Below are 12,948 nucleotides of genomic sequence, written 5' to 3'. Positions count from 1 at the left end.
CGCTGAGGTGTCATCAATCAAAACATCTCGTCCGTAAACAAGGGGTCATTATTTTGACTCGTGTCATGAGGCATGTAGCAAGCAAATTATGTGAGCATCGACGGTTTGTAACCGATGGTTAATTAGGCGACTGCATGTATATACATACATGCACGCGCGACCTTCGGCGGACCGGGGACACATATATAGGCGTGCTATATATAGGGCCAAACATGCGTGGCGGGGCAAGGATCCACTCTAAGTAGCAGACATTAGTATTGTTTGATCGACGACAACTATGATGAGGAGCGTTGCGTTTGTGACGGTGATGCTGCTGCTGGTGGCAACGGCAATGGCACATATGAGGCAACAGGTGTATACGGATGAAGACGAACGGAATCACATGTTGGACCTCAAGGGCGTCGGTGGCCCGGAAGGCGCCGAGGCGCGCAGGCACCAAGACGTAGTTGATGGGTACCTTCGTTTTCTTTATCTATACTTACTACACAAGAACATTAATCTAGTTACGATTGTGTATGTGAGTGCAGCAAAAACGGCGGCGTGCACTCGGTGCCTCATAAATTTGCTCCTGGAGAAAAGCATGAAGCTCCTCGAGACAGGACGCCCTACTAAGAGTCGTGACCGACATCCATAGTTTACCCTAAAACCTACACTATGCTATTGCTTTGTCATGCATCATCAACATATATATCTTAGTTAATCAGAAGGAATTATATTCTTACTGTGTACCTACTGATCGAAAAGATGGCATGCTATTTTTAAGATTTTCACTGGCTTGAAATGTAGCAATGCACCATAGCACTATACGAAGTTTTGATTATCTTTTACCGAAAATTGTGTGTGTTTGACGAGAGGTTTGTTTACAACCCTCACAAATTTCTCACTCCGTCGTTGAAGGCTTCCCGTGTGTGTTGAGCTAATTTGGGTATTGGACAGGGGAGTACCCAAATTTGCATGTAGTACTATCTGGTTAATCCGAGAAAACCTAGCAGCTGAAGTGGGCGTAGAACAAGCCAGCATCAATGCTTGGATCTTCGCTGCATCTGTCGCGACACCTCTGCGGCAAATGATTAAGAACCAGCTGGGCGCTGCAGCAGTACCTCACTACCTCTGGGCCGTGGCATAATTAAGAACCAGCTGGTCTTACGGTTCGAGCACTCTGGCACTCTGCAGCGTGCATTTTCTCTGCAACGGCATCCTAATCCAGCCTCACACTAGGAGCCTTCTAACTCTGCCGGTGAAGCAAATGTATCTGAAAGGGTGCATGCTGAATTTCACGCGGCTTAACACAAATATACTGCAGAGGAATTGTGCCATAGATCTGCAATATGTAAGCCACATACTCAAGTTGAGTACAACCGGTCCGTAGTTACTAGCAACACTTGGATAACATAAGTTGAGTACATAACTAATTTTTTTATTAATTGCCACATGGCAAACAGCCAACAGGAGACGGTGCCATACGTAAAGACCATATAGGCCATAACAACTATGCCATACGAGTGCACCGCTTCAGGCCTGTAGCTCCACTGCACTAGCAAAGTGGCAGAGGTTTATGGATCCAAGCCATAGAGCAAGATCCTGAAAACTGAGGAGGTGGTCAGAATATCACGTTGAGGAGTACCCTGAACTCGCAAGTGTAAGGATGAGAATCACGTCGACGATCTACTTTGGTTGCTGCATGTTGACCCTGCATGCAGATGGGATATAATAAAAGAAGTTTCAGTCAGAATCTCAGCATGGAAATACCAAGTCGGTCTTACTATGTATGCTGGCTAAGTTAAGTATAGCATCTGATAAGAAAAATAGTATAGCATCCATATCCATTTCTTCAGCAAGAAAGGAGGCCAGAACCAACCTAAGACTACGTCAAGGCACAAATGGATAATTACCATGTCACTGACACATTCAACCGCCCTAGAAATTGTCACGACTGTGTACCTGGAGCAGGCACTGAAGGAGTGGAAACGGGCTGACTATCGTCAGCGTATCAAGGAAGCCCACTTGAGTGGAACATGGAGGCCCAGTGATGGGTAATACCCAAACAGCGATGGCGTGTACAAAGGGGATCGGCATGGCCGATCAGGAGGCATTCAATCATCTTGTAACTAATTAAGACATCCCGAGTGGATCATCCCTTCTCCCTCTTCCGAGCTAGCTCGTGATTCTCGAACCATGGCGTGACGCCTGGAAAGTGTATCGAATTCCTGATCATCGTTTGTTGGGGTCGTGAGGGATCTCACATTTGGTATCAGAGCCAGCGATCTACGGATCCGCGGCGTCCACACACACACAAAAAAAAAGAGAGAGAGAGAGAGAGACTCCAATCGGAAACAGATCTCGCGATCTCGGCGGCGCTGAAGACGGCGACGGCCATCGGAGGCGATTGGCGGGGTAGAGTGCTCGGGCACAAGTACCACGGCGGCGGGCGGTTGCTCTCGAACATCTCGAGAGTGGTAGAATCCCGGCCTGGCGGTGGACCCGTGTGCCATCGGCGGCGACTCTTTCCGGCGGCGGTTGACTCTTGTTCCCAGTGCGGCGGTGTGGGAACAAGCGACGGAGATGCAGACAACACAAGCGGATTTGGCGGCGCTGAAGCGGCAAGGAGAAGAACTGCAGAAGCAGTGTGCCGACTCGTCATCAACGCTCAAGTCCATCAACGACACTCTGAAACAACTCAGTTCATGGGTGCCACAGGTTGACGAGTCGTTGAAGGGCTTACAGGCAACAATCGAAGCGGTTGGGCAGAGAGTGACGACCCTGGAGGCGGAGTGCGTTCATGCGAACGAATTGCGCACTCTGGCACCAACAGAGGTTGAAGCACAGTATTCGGGTAAGATAATTCCAAACCAACACATGAAGATTGCTGTACCTGGCCGCAACCATGGCAGGCGCGAGTTTCCACATACTCCCGTCAATTTCGAGTTAGGGGACAACTCGGGAGCGGATCAGTCAACGGGGTTCGAAGACAGTGGGTATCCAAGCTCTCGTGGAGGAAGCTATCGATCAAGGCCGCCGAAAACAGAATTTCCCCGGTTCGATGGAGAAAATCCTAAATGGTGGAAAAAGGTATGTGAGAAGTACTTCGACCTATACTCTGTGGATCATGAGACTTGGGCCAACTTTGCGACGATGCACTTTGTGGGGAATGCAGCACTATGGTTGCAGTTGTATGAGGCGGAGCATGATGTGGATGGTTGGGAAGATCTGTGTGTTGCTGTACATGAAAAATTTGGAAGAAACAAGCACACCAAATATCTGCAAGCATTGGAGCGATGCAAACAAACGCAGACAGTGGAAAAGTACTACCAGAAATTCGAATCAATATGGCACCAGGTTTTGGTCCACAACAAGCACTATGATGAAGCCTATTTTGTCACCAAATTCCTCAATGGCTTGCGAAGTGATATCCGCAAAGCAATCAGGTTGCACAATCCCAGGACTGTTGATGCAGCATTAACATTAGCTGAAACACAGGAGGAACTCTTGGACGAGGACAGACCGTACAACAATACCAGAGCAAGAATGGATAGCAAAAACAGATTCAGCAGAACAGGTTCTCCAGGCAAAGGTATATTGAGCTATAATCCAGAGGGGAGTGACAGGAAACAAGAAGAACAACCAACAAACAAGGCTCCATGGAATGATAAACTCAAGTCACTAAAGGCACAAAGACGAGAGCGAGGAGAATGCTTCAAGTGTGGAGAGAAATTCATACCTGGCCACAAATGCAACAAAAGTGTACCTCTGCATATAGTAGAAGAATTAATGGAGGTGTTAAGTGTTTCCAGCTCTGAGAGTGAACAAGAGGGGAAGACGGCCAGTAGTAGCGATGAATCATTCATGCACATCTCCCAATGTGCGTTGGCAGGCACATCTCACAGAAAAAGCATCCGGCTACAAGGCACGATCAAAGGGAAGCAAGTGCTGATTCTCATAGACAGTGGTAGCTGTGGGAGTTTCATCAACAGTACAACTGTCAAAGAACTTGGGCTGACACAAACTGAGGTCGAACCAGTGACTGTGCAAGTTGCCGATGGGGGGAAAACAAGAATAACAACAGCTGTTACTGACATGGAGTGGGAATGTCAAGGAAGCAAGTTCAAGGACACATTTCGAGTGTTTTCGGTGCCATGCTATGACATAATATTGGGCATGGATTGGCTGGATGCGTGTGGAAAAATGTGGGTCGATTGGCCAAATAAAAAGATGAGGTTCAAACACTTGGGAAAAAGAATTACCCTACGGGGGATAAAGAATAAAGTGCAGAGTTGTGACATCATCTCAGCTGCTGAAATGGAGGAACTGATTGAACAAAGTGCCCTAGCGCAGATAGTGCATCTATGCCCAGTGGGTGAATCATACGAACCAACGGCGCTGCCTGCTGAAATTGAACAGCTGCTGAAGGACAAGGAAGCAAGCTTTGCCATGCCAACAAAATTACCACCGCATCGACCGTTTGATCATCGCATCGAGCTCATGCCTGGAGTCCAGCCAGTGAACCTGAAACCATATAGGTATTCTCCACAGCAAAAAGATGAAATAGAACGGCAGTTGAAGGAGATGATCGCACAAGGCATTATCAAACCCAGCCAGAGCCCATTTGCCTCGCCAGTTCTCTTGGTCAAGAAGAAGGATGGGTCGTGGAGGTTTTGCGTTGACTACCGTCGGCTAAATGCTGTGACCGTCAAAGACCGTTATCCTATGCCAGTGGTTGATGAACTGTTGGATGAGTTGGCAGGCGCACAGTTCTTTAGCAAGTTGGATCTCCGTTCAGGGTACCACCAAATACGCATGAAGGATATAGATGAGCCAAAAACAGCATTCAAAACCCATAGCGGCCATTTTGAGTTCAGGGTGATGCCGTTTGGACTGACCTCAGCACCAGCCACCTTCCAGGCAGCCATGAACACACTATTTGCTGATATCATCCGTAAATTCGTGTTAGTGTTTGTCGACAATGTTCTAGTATACAGCAAAACACTATCAGACCATGTGCAACACCTGAAGCAAGTGTTCCGAGTATTGGAACAGAATCAACTCTTTTGGAAGCACAACAAGTGCTCATTTGCACAGAAATCACTGGAATACTTGGGCCACATAATCAGTGCCAATGGAGTGGCCACCGATCCAGCAAAAATAGAGGCAGTACAAAAATGGCCGCAGCCGAAAAATTTGAAGCAACTCCGTGGATTTCTGGGATTAGCAGGGTACTACAGAAAATTCATTAGGCAATTTGGTGTGATATGTCGCCCTCTGACGAACTTGCTCAAGAAAAACACAGCGTTTGTGTGGTCACCTATCACACACGATGCTTTTATTACACTGAAGCAAGCATTGGTACAAGCTCCAGTTTTGGCCTTGCCTGATTTTTCTCATGAATTTGTGTTGGAAACGGATGCCTGTGCAACGGGCGTGGGGGCCGTCCTGATGCAGAGAGGACATCCACTGGCTTTCTTGAGTCGAGCACTAGGACCAAAAAACCAGGCCCTAACCATTTATGACAAGGAGTGTCTGGCGATATTGTTGGCAATTGAGAGGTGGAAAACATATTTGCAACATGGTACCTTTGTGATTCACACAGACCAGAAAAGCCTGACACAACTGGGAGAGCACAAATTCAACACCACCATCCAACAAAAAGCCTTCTTCCGGCTCATGGGGTTGCAATACAAAATCGTATATAAAAAAGGCACAACAAACATGGCGGCTGATTCGTTGTCTCGCAGGCCGCAAGCTCTCAATGCTGTATCCATGGTGACACCAAAATGGATGGAGGTTGTAATAGAATGGTATACAAAGGATGCAAAAACAAAACAGTTATATGCTGAGCTTAGCATCACCAAGACAAATGATCAAGGGTATTCTTTGGTGGATGGAATAATTCGACACAAAGGCAAAATCTGGCTTGGTACTCATGTTGAGGCACAGCGAGCCGTGCTGACAGCTCTGCACAACAGCGGACTGGGAGGGCACTCTGGACCATTGGTAACATACCAGAAAGTGAATCAACTATTCTCTTGGCCAGCCATGAAACAAATGGTGTACCAGTTTGTCCAGCAATGCAGTACTTGTCAACAAGCAAAGAGTGAACATAACAAATACCCTGGAAAACTCCAACCCCTGCCAATTCCACCAGAAGCTTGGCATTCTGTGGGCCTAGACTTCATCGAGGGACTACCACTCTCAGGCAAGTTTGACACAATCTTAGTGGTGGTGGATAAGTTCTCTAAATTTGGGCATTTCATTCCTTTGCGCCACCCATTCACAGCAGCCTCGGTGGCACAGTTGTACATGGACAATGTATACAAGCTTCACAGCATGCCCAAGGTACTTATTTCGGACAGAGACAAAATTTTCGTCAGTAGTTTTTGGCAGAATCTGTTCAGACTAGCAGAGACAACAATGAACATGAGCTCGTCGTATCATCCTCAGACAGACGGTCAAACAGAGAGGTTAAACCAGTGTTTGGAAACATACTTAAGGTGTTTTGTCCATGCCAAGCCAAAAGACTGGTCTAAGTGGATTTCGCTGGCTGAATACTGGTACAACACATCACACCATTCAGCCTTGGGGCGATCTCCGTTCGAGGTACTGTATGGTCGTAAACCGAGACATTTTGGCTTCCAACAGGGTGACTCTGCTGGGAACACAGACCTAGATGCGTGGTTGAGAGAAAGAGCTTTGGTATTGCCGGTGATTCGTCAACATTTGGAGCGTGCGCAAATGAGAATGAAAAAACAGGCCGACAAAAAGAGGCTGGAGAGATCTTTCAATGTGGGTGACATGGTGTACCTAAAGCTGCAACCATATGTGCAGGCCTCAGTTGTGCAGCGCGTGTCACAGAAGCTGGGATTCAAATATTTTGGGCCGTACAAGATCATAGCACGAGTGGGCAAGGTGTCGTACAAACTCCAGTTGCCTGAATCTTCAAAAATCCACCCAGTCATTCACGTATCGCAGCTGAAAAAGGCGATTCACCCTACAGACACAGTAAGTGCTGAATTACCAGTTTCTCTGCTTGATGTTTCAGCAGTTCAGCCCGTGCGCATTCTGGAGGATCGGCTGGTACGCCGCGGCGGCAAGCAGGTGCCGCAGCTGCGCGTGGAGTGGTCAGGTCTGCCACCCTCATGGGAGCCTCTCTTCACCATCGTCAACGCGTACCCGCACTCGCCAGCTTGGGGACAAGCTGGAGCTTCAGGGGAGGGTACTGTCACGACTGTGTACCTGGAGCAGGCACTGAAGGAGTGGAAATGGGCTGACTATCGTCAGCGTATCAAGGAAGCCCACTTGAGTGGAACATGGAGGCCCAGTGATGGGTAATACCCAAACAGCGATGGCGTGTACAAAGGGGATCGGCATGGCCGATCAGGAGGCATTCAATCATCTTGTAACTAATTAAGACATCCCGAGTGGATCATCCCTTCTCCCTCTTCCGAGCTAGCTCGTGATTCTCGAACCATGGCGTGACGCCTGGAAAGTGTATCGAATTCCTGATCATCGTTTGTTGGGGTCGTGAGGGATCTCACAGAAATTTGCACGGCATGAAAGACACTGAGATAATAGAACAGATAAACTTCAGAGCAGAGTACAGGACAAGGAAGAGAATGAGTTTAGACTTTAAATTGTATATAGATAAAAAGAGCTGAACATATGAAATCGTTTCTTGTCTGTATAAAGAATGCATAAAACAAAATGGTGACCAACAGACCAAGCAAAGGAAACATTTATAGAGTAAAATTTTCACAAAGAAAAATCAGAGGATGTAGGCAAAAATTCAGAAGTAATATTCCCTCAAAGAAAAATCAGAACTAATATAGCAGGTTCAACCAGTTATTGGAGTACAAGCACAAGCAGATTTCAGTGGACTAGAAAAACAGTACAGCATCTCATGTATATGGTACAAACCAAATCACACAGTGTGCACACTTGCACATAAACTAAGGGTTTAGTCCTCTCGGCCCCATTAAAGTGAAAACTGATCCTAAGAAAAAGACTAGAATAAAAACAGAAAAAGAGCACCCAAGCATGTGAACCACCAGAGTGTCTTGCTTTTAGCAAACAAGGAGGGGACAGAACCAAGCTAAAAACTATGCTAACCTCGAACAGAGAATTACCATGTCGTTGACATATTCAAATTCATCCACCCAAGAGATTTGAATAGCATGAAAGACACTTTGATAACATAACTGCATAAGTTTCAGATGACTTTAGACATCTGGGCTGTACAAAGATAAATAATTGTAGCAACTACAAGAATGCTAACCATGCATCAATATTGCCTTCAGTCAGAATCCCAGCATGAAAATACGAAATCGGTTCTTTATGTATATAAAAGAATGCATAAAACAAAATGGCAACAAACAGACCAAGTAAAGGAAACCAACACAAACTAAAGTCTTTACAAAGAAAAATCCGAGGATTTATGCACAAAATCAAATTCAGCACTATTATAGCATACTCCCTCCGTTCTGAAATACTCTACATTCACCTAAAATTTGTTCTGAATTACTCTACATTTTAGCTTTGTAATCAACAACGACACAGAAAGTGAAGTAGTCCTACTCTCTCTATTGGATGTCATTAATTTTAATGTAGCTTGGATTGGTTGTTCACATATCAAACTACTAGTATTATATGACTTTCTAATTGGTCTTGGCATTTGTAAAAGGTAGACTAAAAGAGAATGGATGGAGTATACAAACAATTACTGGAGTGCATACATAAACATACTTCATTGGACTAGAAAAAGATTATATCATCTGATATGTGTACGTCCGTACAAGTATATCGTTCATACTTAAGTAGAGGGTATGTGTGAGTTATAAATTAAGTAAGGGTTTAGTCCTCTGGTCTCCATCAAAGGGAAACTGAGCCTAGGCAACATAATAGCATAAAGATGGCAAAAACATCGCCAAAGCATGTGGACCATGATGGCCTCCATTTCTTGAGAGGGTACAGAGGGCAGAACCAAGCTAAAACTAAGTCAGCCTCGAACAGATAATTGCAATGTTATTGATACATTCCAGCCACCCTAGACACTGAGATAACATAACTATATAAGCCTCGAACAAATGGATCATTTTGGAACTGTACAAAGACAATAAATAAATAAATAAATAAATAAATAAAAGTTGCATCTATGAGCAAGCTTACCATCCCTCAGAACTGCTTACCTGAAACAAGACCAACTGTGCATTCCACAGCAGGATACGCCTTGACAATGTCATTTGTTTTCGTGCACCAATCATCACTTGGTGTGGCCTCATCTGACAGATCTCCAGGGCCACTCTTGTAAGCGTGGGTGCACATCTGAATATAACTTTCAGGAAATCAAGCTCATGATCCTCCCCTTTGACACCTTCAATTTCCACCTTTTGAAGACCAGCCAAGAAGATTGATTGTGTTCTCCAATTCTTAGTCTCATCACAAAGACAATCAGCTGGGCATGCATCTTTCACCTAAAACAAAATGTCGATTAGAACGATGACACATACATACTGCATATATTTCAAATGTATAGGCAAGCTGATAGATTACCTCTGATCCTAGTAGAACAATCTTAAGGTTCCGAATAGCTTTACGAATCCGATCCAACCCAAGAAAATATAACACGATTGCTCCAAACACATGCCCCTTTGTTCTGAGATGCAGGCCCAAACTAGAGAAGTTGGTAACCATATGTTTATCCAACTCTGCCATGAAGCTGAGCTCTGCATTTGGAAAACTAGATGAATCCTGCAAAACCAATTCAGCAATACATGATGAATAAGTTCAATGTAGCCAATACATTTGGTAAACTGGGCAAACATGACAGGAAATATACTTGGGCAAAAATGTGCAGGGACAGGACATGGACGTTGGGGAGCTGCAAACATGTGTCATCTTCATGGGAGTCGGTCAGCTGGTATCCCTCTGACGTTTTTAAGCCCACCTCCGAGAAGCCCCAAAGACCAAGCCCGTACATCAACCTGGTATACAAGCACCCCCATGAGACCTTCTCCACCATTGGCCCCAAGATGGACACCCCGAGGTCGCTGCGGGCATTGAAGGACGTTGTCAATTTTTTAAGCATGGGCGCCTCGACGCTGATCCGGCTAAGGCCTGTCCATCTGTTCTTGTGCTCGAAAAAAAGTTCCTCCAGCGACGCAGAGTGGATGGTGATGATGCCCATGTCCACCAAATCGGTTGCGTTCAAGCTCAGCAGGCGCAGGCGCGGGCAGCGAGGGATGAAGGTGGCGAGGTCGATGTTGCACCCCAAAAGTGAGAGCCTCTCCAGCGAGTGGAACAGGGCAAAATAGTTGGTTCTCTGGCTCAAGTGGAGGCCTCGCGCGCGCCTGCAGCTCTACGGAGGTGGCGCGCGCGGCAAAAGCAGGGCAGCTCCACGTCCACGGCCAAGACTTTCAGGTTCCGCGGGAGGGTGAAGCGGAGCTCCGCCGGCGAGAGCCACGCGGCGGCGGCCTGGAGCAGCGAGGAGACCCTGGAGCAGCGAGGAGACCCTGGAGCAGCGAGGAGACCCGGTCGTCCGGCCCGGGGACACGGATGTCGAGGAGGATGTGGCACAACCGAGGACGGGCTACGCGGCGGAACGCGGACTGGAGCGAGTTGAATGGGACGTCATGGAGGGTGACCGTGACCTTGGGGAGGCCGGACCAGAGGCCGCGCCACCGGCGGGAAAGAATGGCCGTGCGCGCGGCGGCGGCGTCGGTGACGAGGCGTTCGAGGACCAGGAGAAGCAAGTCGTCCGGGAGGGTGCTGATGAGGTCGACCCCTCGTCCGCCTGGATCTAGCTTGGCACGGGAGTGTCAGGATACTGCTGAGAATAGATAGCTAATAAACAGTAATTGGAAGATTTCAACAGTAATCTGAGGGAAAAAAGAAAGAACTTGCAAAATTGGGATAGGCAAAACTGGTAAGGAAGAGGAAAAATAGGAAGGATTTAGGGTTTCTTATTATCATGCCACCCGACCACCCACTCTCCCTGGTTATATATCCAGAGGAGCCATGATAATATAGCTTAATCATTACAATACTGTCATTTAGGTGCTAATAAATACTTAGCCAGAATCATTACAAATGGACCGTTGGATGGAGATCCAACGACAGCTTGGACAGGTTGATTCTAACTGAAGCTAGCACTGGGCCTGACAATACTCCCCGCTGAAAGACCAGACTTCAAGGATGGATATCAGGAAATGTTGATCTGATGTAGTCAGCATCTTCCCACGTTGCCTCCTCAGGTGTCATGTTTTCCCAGTGGATTAGCCACTGCGGAATGGCTACGTCGTATGCACCAGCCCTGCGAGGAACTTGACGGATTTGAAGAATTGACAGAGGTTTTACCTTGATCTTACCATCAGTAGTCAGTAGAGGCAAGCGAGGGTTGGGAACCGCTTTCGGCCCTAGGTGTTTCTTGAGTTGCTTGCAGTGGAAGACGTTGTGCAGCAAGGTTCCCTCAGGCAACTGTAGTTCGTAAGAGACAGTTCCTATCTTCTCCAGAACTCAAAATGGGCCGTAGTACTTCAAGCTGAGTTTGAGAGCATTTCCCAATCCTAGAGCTTTCTCTCGATGCGGCTGCATTTTAAGATACACCAAATCTCCTTCCACAAATGATCGTGGGGTGCGGTGTAAATCTGCATACTTCTTCATCTTCTGCTGGGCATATATCAGATTTTGTTGCAAGGTATTCATCCTGTGTTGTTGGCTAGACAGTGCTTGCTGAGTTTCTGGCAAGGCATTTGTAGGTATGGTGAGTTCTTGGACTTGGGGAGGTGCATAGCCATACAATGCTTCAAATGGTGATGTTTTGATAGAGGTGTGATAGGAAGTGTTGTACCACCACTCTGCATGTGCTAGCCACTCACTCCATTTCTTTGGCTCTAAGAAGGACATGCTTCTGAGATATTGTTCCAAGCATTGATTGATTCTTTCAGTTTGGCCATCAGATTCGGGGTGATATGCTGTGGAAAAATGTAATTCCACCTTTAGTGCCGAGAATACTTCTTGCCATAGCTTACTGGTAAATATTCTGTCCCGATCTGATACTATGAATTTTGGTAGCCCATGTAGCCGGAATATATTGTCCATGAACAGAGTAGCTACTGTGTGTACTGAGTAAGGGTGTGACATGGCTAAAAAGTGAGCATACTTTGTTAGCCGGTCAACGACCACTAGGATGACATCCTTTCCATGTGACTTCGGTAACCCTTCGACGAAGTCCATGCTTATTTCACTCCACTTGGTTTGAGGGATATTTAGAGGTTGTAACAGCCTAGGATATGGCACTCTTTCTGTCTTGGATATCTGGCAAATGGGGCATTGAGAAACATTTTCGTCAATGTACTGTTTCATGTTAGGCCAATGAAAACTATTTTTCAGCCTGTAGTAGGTAGCTCTCTGACCAGAGTGACCCCCAAAGCTAGATGAGTGAAAGGTCTGAAAGAGTTTCTGCTTCAGATCTGTAGAATTTCCAATGTGGATTCTATTTTTATATCTCAGGAGACCAGAAGTCATTGTGTAGTGTGGATGGCTGTTAGGGTCGATGGAGAGCTCTTGCAATAACTGAAGGCATTTGGGATCACCAATATAGCTTGCTTCAACATCAATCAGCCAAGTTGGGACAGCAGCCGAAGTATCCATACAGATAGAATTGACCTGATCTTTCCTGGAGAGGGCATCCGCCACTGCATTCTGACTACCTTTCTTGTATTCAATAAGGTAATCAAACTCTAGCAACTTCATCATGAGTTTGTGTTGTATTCCTTCTAGCAATCTTTGGCTGCATAAATATTTCAAGCTCTTTTGGTCAGTCTTAATTGTCAATTTGTTGCCAAGGAGGTAGTGTCTCCACTTCTTGAGGGATTCAAGAATGGCCATGGCTTCCTTTTCATACACAGAGAGACTTGATGTTTTGTGAGCTAGGGATTTACTGAAGTATGCTAGTGGTTT

At 46.3% G+C, this 12,948-nt stretch overlaps 1 long non-coding RNA gene across 1 annotated transcript; it reads left to right on the top strand.

Annotated features, from left to right (window-relative positions):
* The first annotated feature begins 227 nt into the window (after nt 1–227).
* Nucleotides 228–824, top strand: LOC127338871 (uncharacterized). Its single transcript, XR_007874528.1, has 2 exons — nt 228–453; nt 528–824. It is a non-coding gene; the product is annotated as an uncharacterized lncRNA (long non-coding RNA).
* The last annotated feature ends 12,124 nt before the right edge of the window (nt 825–12,948 follow it).

The sequence above is a fragment of the Lolium perenne genome, chromosome 3, assembly GCF_019359855.2.
Source record: "Lolium perenne isolate Kyuss_39 chromosome 3, Kyuss_2.0, whole genome shotgun sequence".
Classification (NCBI taxonomy): Eukaryota; Viridiplantae; Streptophyta; class Magnoliopsida; order Poales; family Poaceae; genus Lolium; species Lolium perenne.
The sequence above is the reverse complement of the archived record's forward strand: the minus strand, read 5'-3'. Positions and strand labels throughout refer to the sequence as shown.